This window comes from Monodelphis domestica, chromosome 4 (genome assembly GCF_027887165.1).
Source record: "Monodelphis domestica isolate mMonDom1 chromosome 4, mMonDom1.pri, whole genome shotgun sequence".
Lineage (NCBI taxonomy): Eukaryota > Metazoa > Chordata > Mammalia > Didelphimorphia > Didelphidae > Monodelphis > Monodelphis domestica.
In genome coordinates this window covers 414,532,677-414,547,636 of record NC_077230.1, presented here as the reverse complement: position 1 = coordinate 414,547,636, position 14,960 = coordinate 414,532,677, and the positions used below count along the sequence as shown (strand labels likewise).

Below are 14,960 nucleotides of genomic sequence, written 5' to 3'. Positions count from 1 at the left end.
AGGAAGGAAGGAAGGAAGGAAGGAAGGAAGGAAGGAAGGAAGGAAGGAAGGAAGGAAGGAAGGAAGGAAGGAAGGAAAGGAGGAAGGGAGGGAGGAAGGGAGGGAGGGAGGGAGGGAGGGAGGAAGGAAGGAAGGAAGGGAGGGAGGAAGGAAGGAAGGAAGGGAGGAAGGGAGGAAGGGAGGAAGGGAGGAAGGGAGGAAGGGAGGGAGGAAGGGAGGAAGGAAGGAAGGAGAAAAGAGAGAAAGGGAAGGGAGGGGGAAGGAGAGTGAGAGGGAGGGAAAGGAAGCTTCATACCCAAGGCTTGATCCCTTTCCCACCAAATACCAGTTCTAGAATGAGCATACATAGCACTTTACCAAGAAATCCATTTCTACAAATCAGTAGGAAAACTGAAGTCACAAAAAGTCTACGTAAGAGGATGCACCAGACAATGCATAGTGAAATTCTCCCTCTGAGAGGGAGATCACTCGGTGTCACCAAAAGAGTGCCAGATCTTACCCAAGGAGAGGATCCTTGAAGCTTCTAGTGTAGTATGTTGGGGATAGCTACTGATGTGTATAAGGGAGCAGACAGGTATGATTCCAGCACCTCTTCCCTTAAGGAGAGCAGAGCAGCCAAGCTTCTGACCCAAACCTCTTGTTTTTCCTCCCAACAGAAATTGAAATCTCCCATGGAGAAGGAGGGGTTGCAGGGAGAGGCTAGAGATAGCTTTTTCACCTCCCTCCAAGTCACACAATGACCCCGGCATGCTATTTTACATTCAGAGGACAGACCTCAAAACACACAGGGCAGGAGGGCAGCTAGGTGGCTCAGTAGATGGAGAGTCACACAAAGAGATAGGAGATCCTAGGTTCAAATCTGACCTCAGACACTTCCTAGCTGTGTGACCCTGGGCAAGTCACTTAACCCCCATTGCTTAGCCCTTACTGCTCTTCTACCTTGGAACTGATACACAGTATTAATTCTAAAATGAAAAGTCAGGGTTTTTAAAAAAACCTCTTGATTAATGAAATGATGAACCAGGAATCCAGAAGCCTCAAGAAGAACCTTGGCTTTCACCTTTGGCCACACACAGGTAAGTGGCTTGAAATACAGGCTGAGCCAAATATTTTGCGATATGGCCAATATGAGAATTTGCTTTCTTGATTTTTCTGAGTTTGTCTTTATTGGTCAGTCGGGTGGGGAGGGGAGGCCAATAGAAGACAGAGAGATAATTATTGCTTGTAAATAAGAAATAAATAATGAAAAAGAAGTCATTCCAGACTTTCTTTCCTTTTTAGACAAGTCCATTGAACTATAACTTGCCTAGATTTTACCAAAATCCTTAATAAAGTGTCTCATACTGACAATGGAGAGATTGATTAAACAATAAGACAATCAGGTGGATCCGGAGAACCTGAAAGGCTGGCTTTAAAGAGTAGACAGTTAAAGGTTCAATATCAATGTGGCTGGAGGTCTCTAGTGGAGTGCCCCGGGAATCTGTGCTTTAGGTTTTGATTAATGACTTGGATAAAGACAAAGATGGCACACTCAACAAATGCACAGGGGTCAGGTGGCTTGCTTAACACACTCAATGCCAGAGTCAGGATCTGAGAAGATTGGCATCTGCTGCACAATTGGTTTGAATCCAACAAGATGAAATTCAGTAGGGATACATGGCAAGTCCTATACTTGGGCACAAGCAATCAACTTCACAAACAGAGTAGGGGCTCGGATGTTCTGAAAAAGATCTGAGGGGGTTAGTGGACTGGAAGCTTGTTATGAAAGAGCTAATGAGTTTCAGGCCACATCAAGAGGGGCTGAGAGATATAACAGTAAGGAAAGAGAAACTATAGTCTTGCATGTACACTGTCTACCTGTGGGTGCCATAATTGAAAAGGGAAATCAATGAGCTGAAGAATATAGTCAAAGGAAGGCAGCCAGGAGTCCCTGACACATGAGGAGTAGCTGAAGAAAAGGAGGATGCGTAGCCTAGAGAAGAGATTCCAGACACATATCAGAGCTGTCTCCAAGTATTTGGAGGGCTGTTACATGGAGGAAAGATGAGAGGCTTGTTCCATTTGGTTTCAGAGGGCCAAAGAACCAGCAGGAATGGGATGGGGGAAGATGCAAAGAAGCAGATTTAGACTCAATATCAAAGACTCAAGGTCATCCACTGCATTCCAGGCTATTTCCACTGGACTTCAATGACTCTGGAAAAATAAGAGTAAAGCTGATTCGAATAACTCTGTCCCCTTAATTCCAATTCATAGACAAGTCAAGATGTCACCTTGTGATATCATTGGTCCTCTTCAAAAACAAAGGACAAATGACAACAATTGGGAAAAGCCTCCTGACATTAGAGCTGTTCCAAAATGGCATGGGCGGTCTCAGAAGATAGCTGTCCAGCATGCAACAGTAAAGATCCCTTTTGTGTGTAGATTGGATTAGGTGGTTGGCAAGGTCTCACCTCCACCACCACCACCAATTCTCCAATTCTATGATATTGAGAGAACTATAGGAGTGTTTTTTTTAAAGCAACACCTTATATACCTCCTAAATATCATTTGTGCTTATTGCAAATATTGCCTCAGATTTTTGACTTTCATATAATTTTTCATGGGAATCAGACCTTTATTATATAATTTTTTTTTTTACTCATTTACCTAAAATGTAGCAACTTTAGATTTCTTTTTGTGTTTTGCTCATGGAACATCCATCTTCTCCATTGAAAAGTCATTAGCTACAGACTTCTATTCCATCGCTGTGGTATTGTTTTTTTACTGCAGAAATATTTTGATGGCGTGTTCCCCATTCTCAGAACTGGAATTGCCAAAGTTATCCAAAGGAAAAGATCCAGGTGCGAATCCAATAAATGGATCTTGAGTGTCATGTCAGGTCTTATAACGCTATAATGAGGTCATTGAGGTGACCCGGTAGATTAAGGACCAGGCCTAGACAGGAGGGTTCAACTCTGGTATAGCTGAGTGACCCTGGGCAGGTCACTTAACCCCCATTGCCTAGTCCTTACCCCTCTTCTGCCTTGGAACTAATACACAGTACTGATTCTAAGACTGAAGATAAAGTTAAAAAAATAATAATAATAACTTTATGCCACCACCTTCCCCAGAAGACAATCAATAAAATAACAAATCAAGCTCTAGGGGCAGCTAGGTGGATAGAAAGACAAGAGATCCTGGGTATAAATCTGACCTCAGACAGACACATCCTAGTTCTGTGACCCTGGGCAAGTCATTTAATCCCAATTGCCTAGTCTTTACCACTCTTCTGCCTTGGAACCAATGCCTAGTATTAATTCCAAGACAGAAGGTAAACATTTAAAATAAAATAAATAATAACTCCATCCTTGATTTGTAGGGTTTGGGGATTTTCAAGGTATTGATGTTTGTGTCAGCTTCCAATAGCTGGCTCCTTCTTTATTGGTTTTGAAAAAAAAAACTATCAATAATTTCTTGGTGATCTTCTGCTTTGTAGAAGGTAGCCTTGGATATCACACAAGTCACAAGCATTGGGATAATCCCTAATTATATTTTTTCAGCTAAAATAGTTATCCCCTGACTAGCCTATTTTTTTTTCTCTTTAAGTCCTAGGAATCACAAGAGACACAAGAGCCATGCATTTATTTATAAAGTTAGTAACCCAGTACAAATCACACAGCACAAATGAAGAGGCTGCTGCAGTACTCTGAGCACCCATTTTTCAATAAAACTAGAAGTCATCTGCTTCTCTAACTATGGGAGCAATGTTCCATCTCTGAGATTTACAAGTGAGCTCACCAAATACTTAATGAAAATCCCACAGATGATTGGCCCACTTGGGAGGCATATTGGGACTTGATTTAAGGAAGAGCTGCATCCAAAAAGTCCCAAATACCTAAGTAAACAATTAGAAACCAGGGGAATGTTTGCCTGATAACAAGCAGCACAGGGTAGATCAGAAGATAGGCTCCATGTTGAGAGTTTTACCACGTGCCTGAACATATGTGAATGTGCAATGTGGTACAATGAAAAGAGCACACTGAATTTAGATTTACAGGACTTGAGTTCAAAATCTTTCCTTGGCTGCTGTGTGCTCTCAGGCAAGGCAAGTCACTTAAGCTCGATGGGCTTAATTTCCCTCATCTATAAAATAAAGAGTGTAGACCAGATGGCTTGTAAGATCCCTTACTCTAAATAGATGATCTTTTCTCCCAGCCTATCCTTCCACATGGTGCATAAGTCTTGGCTTCCCCCAGCACCCAAGAATAAGCCAATTAGAGATGTCTCACATCTCTTCCTCTTCTCTCCCTGCCAACTAAAACAAACTTTACTCATAATACATAATTCATATCAAAATTAATATGTCACTCAGTAGCAGTAAGTGATACAGAACTTGATTGCATTTTTAAATATAGACTCAAAATGCATTCAAAACACTCAGAAACTCTGTAACATAACGTGTTGAACAATATAGCAATACTATTAGATATATGTGGTGAGGGTCCCCCCAAAATTTTTGAGGTCTGTCCTCAAGGGTTCAGAGAGAGAAAAGGATGCAGGGAGAAGGACTGATCCCTAACAACAAGAATTTCACTTGACTGGGCATCCAGATCTCCTGAGAGGAAGCTAGAAGCATAGTGCAAAGCGCTTGGCCCATATGCCAGGGCAGGGTGGTTCTTGTGGCTCCCTTGCCATTGCTTCACTGCTAATTCCTGCCAGTTCCTGGAGCTCCCAGGACTAAGTGGGGAGGAGATAGAACAGTTTTAATAAAGACCAAGGCTAGAGGCTTGGGGAGACAGTGACACCAAATGGTCAGAGCAAGAGATATCTGAGCCAAAGGAGCAATTCACACTGAGCTTGGGTTTGCTATCAATCATCCTAATTTGGGTTTGAAAATATAATTACACATTCTTTGAGAGACTCTCCTTGCAAGCCTTCTGGGGGATCCTCAGCCTAGTTTTTGTTGGGCAGAGCTTGACCAGGATATTACTCAACGGGGCTAGAATGAATAAGCAAGAAGGTAGTCGACTTTCAGGACACTCAGGTCTCCTTCAGGAAAACCACAGCTGTCTTCTCAAAGGAAAGTGGCCTTCCTCCCAAATGCATGAGTTTCAAGGGGGCTGAGGATTCCTGACCCAAGAGGAGCCTAGAGAAGAGAGGACACATGGATCTTTCTGGAGCAGAAAAAGCTGACCTGACTTCTGCAGCATGGAGTCTGGAAGAAGGCAAGATGGCAGCAGAGCCAACCTAGCAGTGCATTGACTGGGCTTCTGAGATTCTGTGTCCTGTGCATCCATCTGCTACTACGCTGCACCAGGAGGGGACTAGGTGGAAATGTTTTAGAGTCACCTCCCCAAGGACTGAGGGAGGAAGGGAGAAGGTGTTCCCAGTTTCAGAGGTGCTGTGCTTTGGCTCTTGCCTTACAGTAAATGTCCCTCTCTAAAAGCCATCTGATGCTAAGGAGCTATCAACAAGCAGAAGATAACAAAGGGTTAAATGATAGGAGGGCACTAAGCAATCACGATGACTTGGAGGAGGATATACCAGATGGGGATTTGAGCCAAGAACATTATTAGAAATACCCAAACTAGGCAGCTAACTGGCTCAGTGGAAAGAGCTACAGGCCTAGAGATGGGAGGTCTTGGGTGCAAATCTGACCTCAGATACTGGGTAAGTGATTGAACTTCCTCCATTGTCTAGCCCTTACCACTCTTCTGCCTTAGATTTGATACATGGCATTGCTTCTAAGACAGAAAGTAAGGATTAAAAAAAATGCCTGAACCCCTCAGGGATATCTCTAGAACCTTGAGAGGGAAATGAAGGAGAGCTTTGAGGACCCAACTTACTCTGGAGTGGGAGCTGGGATAGGAAATCCCAGAGACCAAAACTGCTATAACAGAAGGAAGGGGAAGGGAATAAGCATTTGTCAGACACCTACTATGTGCCAGGCACTGTACTAAGTGCTTTTTTTTTAAAACCCAGTTTCCATCTTAGAATGAATACTGTGTATTGATTCCAAAGCAAAAGAGTGGTAAAGGCTGGCAATTAGGAGTTAAGAGACTTGCCCAGGGTCACAAAGCTTGGAAAAATCTGAGGTCAAATTTGAACCCAGGACCTCCCATCTCTGGGCCTGACTCAATCTACTGAGCAACTCAGCTGCCCCCTTCTTTTTCTTTTTGCCTTCATATCCTTAGAGGCCGGCACAAAAGAGGAGCACTATCACCATCATCGCCACCGCCATCACTAGCATTTATACAGTGTTTTCAGGTTTGCAAAGAATGTTCCAGACGGTCCCACTGATTCCCACGACTACCTGGGAGGTAGATGCTGTTATGATCCCATTTTTTTTATACAGTTGAGTTGAAGGGTCTTGCCCAGGTTCACACACAGCTCGGATGACATAGACAGAGAGTAAAATGGTTCTAATAAATAATTGTGGATTGGATGAGGATGCTGGAAGCAGAACGCAGGATGCTGGGTCCTTTTCTGTTTCTCCAGGCTGGATCCCACGTGCTTCCTGCTAAGTCACCCACAGAAAATGCTCTTCCATGCTACCGACAGCCAAGAATGATGTCGATGGGCGCTGGCAAACATAGCCAGGCCTCTGGGCAGGGCAGCCTGTCTGCTCCAAAAGGGTGGCCCGGGAGCCCTCACTCTCTCTCAGGCTGGAACAATGGGGTGAGGCCAGCGGCCAGCATCTGCATCCTGGTCAGGGCTTCTCGGGCAGCATCCCTTAAAGGCTTTGCTTCTCCAACACAACACAGGCAGGATACTAAGTGGACCCATTCAGAACATCCCCCCTTCCCTCCCCCCACCACCACGTGAACGATTCCGATGGAGACTCTTGGCAAGATGATCAGTCAGGGATCTCGCTGCAGAGGGAGATGGGGAAATGGGGAACGACGGTCTGCCCTGGGCACAGGCAGTGACAGGAATAAATTGTCTTTCTGCTGCAAAAGGAAGAAACAGGAAACAGCTCTTCAAGGAGGAAGTTAGGAAGGAGTTCCAGCTTGCCTGCCTCAATTTTCCAGGCTTAAAGACAGTCAGGAAAATGATGGATGGCTCTGTCCAAAAATGCCAGGAAGCCCTTGCCCAGGACCTCAAAGGCTTCTTAGGGAAAATTGAATTCGAGGAGGGGCAGAGGGAGGCCAACCTCCCCGAGCTTTCCAGATGGGTTTCCTGGTCAAAACACAGAGATGAGATGGGAAAACTATCTCAGATCACACCAACACAGGAACAGAGATTTCAGCGCTGGGAGGGGAAGCACAGACTGTCCAATCCACCCCCACCCCCATCTTATTAATTAGGAAACTGAGACCCAAAGAGGTTACAAGGGACTTGCCCAAAGTCACATAGTGGATGGAAAAGGAGAATTCTAATCCAGCACCCTTTCTGACTTGCTGCTTCAATGCCTACATTCATTTCATGTCCGCTATCTCACCTGATCCTTTCAGAGGCCCTGCAGAGGAAGTACCCCAAGTATTATTGACCTCATTTGACAGATGAGGCTCAGAGAAATTAATGGATTTATACAAATATAGAAAGGGACAGGGCCTGGATTAGAACCCAGGACCTCTGACTCCAAACTGGCTCCTTTTCCCACCAAACAGCTTCCACTGAAGGAAAGGAACCATATTCTATAAAAAATGAACTATATATTAAATATATATATAAAAGTGAAACCTAGACAAATGTCAAAGCAGGAAGGGCTCATTCTTGGAATGGGGGTCTGGTACACTTATTCTCTACCATTCCACTAAGGGGCACACTGTGCTCAGACCATGCATGTGCAGCCCAGTTTCAGTCCTAGGGGGCCATGGCCCCCAAAGAGAGGGATCAAGGCCCTTTTCTTATTGCCTCGGGCTCCTTACACCCTTCCCCAGAGCCAGCAGGAAAGAAATAAAGTCAGGAGATCTAATTTGCTTCAGGTCAAGGGTCTCCCCAAGAAGGGGCTTTAGAAAGACCCTCAGGCTCCAGCATAGACCAGGTTGAGGGCCTCTTATTTATTTCCTCCACACAAAAAGAATACTACAGAATACACAAGGCTCCCAAGCTTGCATTGACCACCCCCCCCACCCCAACCAAACAAACCTTCAAGACTCCAGATCCTTCTTAATCGGGCTAGGTGGTCCCAGGAGATTGCTACTCCAAACACCCAAACATACAGCCTTAGGTGGGATGTGCGGGATGTGTGGCTATTTCATTAACAAAACAAACCCGTACACTCTTGTAGGGTCTGAGCCATGCACACCCCAAAGGTGGCCAGGAGAGCTCTGCATACACATTTCCCAGGACGGCCCTGTTGTGGGAGAGCTAGAGATTCCACCTGGGCCAGGAAGGTGCTTTCTTCAAGAATGATGGGCTCCAACAAGCATCTTAAAAATAGAGAAATTGATCCAGTTGTATGTAAGTTGAATTACTGAGTTGAATGATGGGAAGGCAGGTGCAGGGAAGACACTGCTTTCTAGGGGAGATGGGGGGAGGGGTGTTGGATTCTCATACCCTTCTGCCAACAGGGGCTACATGGGTGATGGGGTATGTTACTAAGGAACCAGGGATGGGGTGATGTGTTGTGCCTCGAAGTCAGAAGGGGTGATCTATGTAATTCGGGGGAAGATTAGACGTCTTAGATACCAACAGATGCTTATCAGCATAGAACTAGGAGGTGACTAGCTGTGTTCATCAATAAGAGGCTAGAGGAAAGGCCAAAGAAGTGTCTCCCTCAGCTCACAGACCCCCTTCTTTAGCACTGCAAGAAAGCAAAGGAAAAAGGCCTGGGATATCTCTGGGGTTTGGGGTGTCCAGGGGAAACCCTGAATCCCATGGCAGAACATGCAGATCACCTACACACCAACTCCAGAAGGTATATTCCAAGCCAGCTCCTGCTATATAAGTACTTCCTGAGCACCAGTGCTCAGCACTGTATAAACTCCTGTTCTAGGTCCTTTGGGGCATCCAAGGTTCACATCCTCCAAAGGTTTAAAACTGATCTGGGGGGATAAGAAGCAAAGTAACAGAAAACTTGGTGGAAAGAGTTACATTTAGTGATAGAGAACCTGTATTTGAATCCTGGCCCTGTCATTTAATATCTACGTGACCTTTGGCAAGTGGTGTTTATTCCCTGGGTTTTGGCATTGTCACCTATAAAGTGAGAGAGTTGGTCTAGATGGCTTCAAAGGTTCTAATCAGCTCTGAATCTATCTTCTCATGATTCTGTGATGCAAGATTGATTCCTCTCATCAGCCTTATATTTTGTGATTAGAAAGCTGACATCATACACAGATTAAGCTGACAAGAAATTTATATTCTCTAATCTCAATTGGGATCTCACTGCAGCAAGGCAAGCATTCTGTTCCTCTCTAATCATTTTGTTATCCTATTCTCCACAATGACTGTTCCAAACCTTCTCATTTTTCCTCAAGTTTCCTAAGACACTTTCAGTCAAGAATCTTGACTCCTTTTTTCTCTTCCTTCCTTCCTTCCTTCCTTCCTTCCTTCCTTTCCTTCCTTTCCTTCCTTCCTTCCTTCCTTCCTTCCTTCCTTCCTTCCTTCCTTCCTTCCTTCCTTCCTTCCTTCCTTCCTTCCTTCCTTTCTTTCTTTCTTTCTTTCTTCATCTCACTTTCTCTTTTTCTTTCTTCTTAGGTTTTTTCCTTCATACTTGACTGGAAAAAAAATGGAGATCTTTTTCCAAGATCACTTTTCCTCCTCATTTCTCATCATTCAAGTATCATCCCCTACCATCTCCAATCTGCCCAACCCCAAGCCAAGAGAATAGAGCATTCCTGGCATAAAGCACAGCTAACGTGAAGACATAGAGTTGGGAGATAGAGTAGAACCAACTTATTATTAAATATTCAGTGACTTCTTTCACATAATTCTAAATTATTCACGAGAACATATGGACCCTGTTTTACTCCTTGTTTCATTCTGGTACTTAGAGGATCATTGAACACAGAACCATCTTTTGGATTTTAACATCTTAACATATGCATGGAAGCCTGCCTGTTGGAAGTCAGCCCTTAAGTGTACAGCTGTGCTACTGATACAAATTTTTCTTTGTTATCTTAATAGTCAAGTAGTTGGTTAATCACCAGGTGTTTATCACATGCCTACTATATGCCAAGGACTGGGCTTGGTGATAAAACATAAAACAGTCCTTACCCTCAAGGAATTTGCATTTTAATAAGGGAAACAACCCAGGATATTAAAAAAGATGAACACAAGGTAGTTTGGGGGCAAAGGGAAGCTAGTGAGTAAAGTGCGCTGTGTGACCCTTAGCAAATCACTTAATCAACTGAACAAAGTTTGGGGGAGGTGGATACTAGAAACTGGAAGAAAGGACCAGGAAATCCTTCAGTTTTGTCTTGCTCTACACCATAGACCCATGTTGGCGAACCTATGGCACACATGCTGGGGGTGGGGGGCTTGCTCCCCCTCCCCTCTCCACCAACACTGGAGGATATTTCTCACATGACCCACCCTTCTTCCCAGCAGCCCAATGGAAGCACTTCCTCCCTCCCCTATCTGGGGTAAGGTATTGGGGGTGGGGAGGCTTACCTGAAATGTTAGGGTTGAAGTTTGGGCACTTGGTCTCTAAAAGTTTAGCCATCACTGTCCTAGACCATTGTGTCACTGTGAAGATATGATCTGCAAAAAGCTCCCTCTCCCCCTTTCCTGTTTGCATCAAGGATATTCAAAACAGGGATGGTCCATTTTTGGAAAGGTTTTGTAGAGTTGGGAAAGTTGGCATATACTGGGTAGCTAGTTGTTTTCTCAGTCATTTTTGTTGTTGTTGTTAGAACATTGTGATCTCTCTTCACTCTTTTGGGATATGTTGAAACTTGAGGTCTGAGTGCCTTTCACACTGTGTCACTTCTAGCACAGGTGGCTTTCTATATTTGGTCAGCTCCAGCTCCTCTTCCTGACATCATCTTAAATGTGTTTTCTAATTTCTCACATCATTTAACCAACTGTGAGAATTCCCCAAAGTTTTGTCCTCCCCTTCTTCTCTTTTCTCTCTAGACTTTCTCTTGGTGACCTCATCAGCTCCCATGGTTTCAATGATCATCTCTCTACAGATGATTCCAGGATATATTTTTCCAGCTACCCTGTCAACTTTGAGACCTTTTGATATTAGCTATGTGAATCTAGAAGGGCAACTAAGTGACTGACAAAGTGCACAGAGCATAGGTCTGGAGACAGGACGACCTGAGTTCAAATCTAGCTTCAGGTACTTGCTCTAGGCAAATGACTCTAAGCAAATCATTTAACCCTGTTTGCCTCAATTTCCCCAGCTGTAAAATGAGCAGGAGAAGGTAATGGCAAACCACTCCAGTAGCTTTGACAGATAACCCAAAAAGGAAGTCACAAAGAGTCGGACACAACTGAAACAACTGAACAACAAGTTTCTTAGGATCAAATCCTTTGATTTAGAATTTAAAACTTTACAACCTGGCTCCAACCTTCCCTCCAGGCTCATGACACATTATTTCCCTTTACATTCTCGGCGCTCCAAACTTGCCTAATTGCTATTCCTCCCATACAATATTTCATCTCCAATCATCATGCTTTTGCTTTTGCATTGGCCCCATGCCTCATGCCCCATGCCCCATGCCCCATCCCCCCCAATCTGGAATACTCTCCCACCTAGCTCCTGCCTCCTAGAATCCCCAGATCCTTCAAAGTTCAGTGCAAGTAGCAGTTTCTACCCAAATCCTCTCCTGTAGCCCCTAGTGGCTAGTGCCTCCTCTTCCCAAACTGCCTTCCATATGTACATGTGTCCTTTTCACTTTTGCTTCTGTGTGCCTAGCCCAGTGCCTGGCACATAGTAAGCGCTTAACTAGTGTCTTGTGATTTTAAGTAACTACTGTGTGCAGATATAGACTCCCGTGCTAGCCTAGGCGTCGCAGGAAAGGGCAGTCTGGCTCAAATCCAGTTCCCAAAATCAAGCTGCCTCAAGCAGCCCCCGCAAGCAGCAGTCTGGGAATATTTCCAATGTATGCAAATGAGATGCAAATAAACCTGGCAGCTTTCTGCCTACGGATCAGACCGAGTTCCGGCAGATGGGAGGGAACTAGCTCCCGAGTCTTCTCCTGGCTTCCCTTGCTCCGTATATTTGTCTTACCTGTGCTCACCCCTCCCAGAATGTCGAGCCCATGAACTGCATAAGGGACCAGCACGCAGATCCCCGGGGAATTTCGAGGGTATTCGTCACCATAGCAACGTCCCGCCCCCACCCGAAGTTGGGCTTCAGGAGGCGAAAGTAAGCATGCGCTGTATCAAAACAGAATCTGCGCAAAACGACCAGTCGGTGACGCAGTCGTCGTCTTGGCCCCGCCCCCTAATCAAGACGGGATGCCCACTTCCGGGACGTTCTACGCATCAAATCTTCCGCCGTCTTGGGCCCGCAGTCTTTCATATTGGACTCTGCATTTCCTGCTAACGTTGAGTCGGAGCTGCGGAGGCTTCTGGCACAGCGATTTTCACGAATAAAAGCCGTTGCAGACTTCAAATACCAGTTGCCAGGAATAAAGATGGTTACGGATGCCTATTTGTGTTATGATGACGTCACGTCACCCCTGGGATGATTGGCCGGATCTCTTGGGGAGGCGAGGTTTAGTGCTGAAGGCGGTCTTTCTGAAGTCCATGATAAATTGCTTTAGGCTCCGCCCATTGGGCGGGGCGCTGGAAGACAAAGCTCCGCCCCAACTTGTTTCCCCAGTTCCTTCCCTCTCCACCTACACCTTTTTTTAAACCTTACTTTCTTAGAATCTACCATCCATTCCAAGGCAGAAGAGAGGCGAGAGCTAGGCGTTTAGGGTTAAGTGATTTGCCCAGAACCACCCAGCATTTGTAATTTCATTTATTTGTAACCTCTTTGGGTCTCCCATCTTATTCATTAGGAAGTTGAGACCCAAAGAGGTTACAAAAATAGAATTATAGAATTATAAATGAAATTACAAATTTCCAAGACCTCCAACTTCTAGACTTGGGTCTCTATCTACAGAGGCACTTATAGCTCCCTCTTCACTGAACCCACCCTAGCTGCCTGCCTCCCCTCACTCCTGAGAGGAAACATGGACCCAGGTTCAAATCCTACTTCAAACACTATGTGACCTTTCAAAAGTCACTTAATCTAAGGAAACTATAAATAAATTAGGTGAACACAGAATAGTATGCCTGTTAGACCTTTGGGAAGGGAAAGGTTTTAAAACCAAGCAAGACTTAGAAAGAGTCACAAAATGTAAAATAAATAATTTTGACTACATCAAATTAAAAAGTTTTTGTACAAACAAAACCAATGTAACTAAAATCAGAAGGGTAGCAACAAATTGGGAAACAATCTTCATAAAAACCTCTGACAAAGGTTTAATTACTCAAATTTACAAAGAGCTAAATCAATTGTACAAAAAACCAAGCCATTCTCCAATTGATAAATGGGCAAGGGACATGAACAGGCAGTTCTCAGCCAAAGAAATCAAAACTATTAATAAGCACATGAAAAAGTGTTCTAAATCTCTTATAATCAGAGAGATGCAAATCAAAACAACTCTGAGGTATCACCTCACACCTAGCAGATTGGCTAACATAGGAGTTGTGAATTAATCCAACCATTCTGGAGGGCAATTTGGAACTATGCCCAAAGGGTGATAAAAGACTGTCTGCCCTTTGATCCAGCCATAGTACTGCTGGGCTTGTACCCCAAAGAGATAATAAGGAAAAAGACTTGTACAAGAATATTCATAGCAGCACTCTTTGTGGTGGCCAAAAATTGGAAAATATGGGGATGCCCTTCAATTGGAGAATGGCTGAACAAATTGTGGTATATGTTGGTGATGGAATACTATTGTGCTAAAAGGAATAATAAAGTGGAGGAATTCCATGGAGACTGGAACAACCTCCAGGAAGTGATGCAGAGCGAAAGGAGGAGAACCAGGAAAACATTGTACACAGAGACTGATACATTGTGGTACAATCGAAGGTGATGGACTTCTCCATTAGTGGCAATGCAATGTCCCTGAACAATCTGCAGGGATCTAAAAAACACTATCCACAAGCAGAGGATAAACTGTGGGAGTAAAAACACCGATGAAAAGCAACTGCTTGACTACAGGGGTGGAGGGGATATGACTGAGGAGAGACTCTAAATGAACACTCTAATGCAAATACCAACAACATGGAAATGGGTTTGAATCAAGAACACATGTGATACCCAGTGGAATTGCGTGTCGGCTGTGGGAGAGGTGGAGGGAGGGGGGGGAGGGAAGAAAAGAAAATGATCTTTGTTTCCAATGAATAATGTTTGGAAATGACCAAATAAAAATTTTTAAAAATCAAAAGTCACTTAATCTCTCTGTGCCTCAGTTCTCTCCTTTGTAAAATGAGAGATGTTGAGTTCCATGGTCTCCAAAGATTCCTCCCAGCTCTTAAGTGTATGATGCAGCAATGAGTCAAGATGAAATTCAGCATTCTCTCCCCCCTCCAAAGAGCTAGTGGGCACATCAAAATATCCAGAGGTCATCAAAGGCCACCAGCTCTCCAAATAGAAAATAAAGGTAGAGTGCTTTGTAAATCTTAAAGTCCTGGGTAAACATCCGCTCTCTGTAGATGGCAGCTACCTAATTGCATTCATATTTAAGAGTGATCTTTTTCCAAATTTTATTTATTTTCATTTTCTAAATGAGATTCATCCTGACCCAAGTTTACAAAGCAGGACCTGGTACACAGTAGGTGCATAATAAATGCTTGTCGACTTGACTCAAAGGAGTTGGACCTATCCAAGTATCCAGGAAAAACCAAGAATGTGAAATATCTGTGGATCCAACTGTGTTACACAGTTTGGACTGGTTCATCTGCATATCTATGGATAAACAGGACTTAGAAATGAACAGGAGAGTGAGCTATAACATAATGGAAAAGCATTTACTATGGTCATTGTGCTCAGCATTAATGTAACCCCTCTTTCTAACATCTATCTCTGA

The 14,960-nt window shown here is 44.1% G+C and overlaps 1 long non-coding RNA gene across 1 annotated transcript; it reads right to left on the bottom strand.

Moving 5' to 3' along the window:
- Positions 1-336: 336 nt before the first annotated feature.
- LOC103096389 (uncharacterized) lies at positions 337-12,809 on the bottom strand. Its single transcript, XR_461477.3, has 3 exons — positions 12,104-12,809; positions 8,071-8,354; positions 337-7,158 (listed from the first exon to the last, which is right to left on the bottom strand). It is a non-coding gene; the product is annotated as an uncharacterized LOC103096389 (long non-coding RNA).
- Between the last annotated feature and the right edge of the window lie 2,151 nt (positions 12,810-14,960).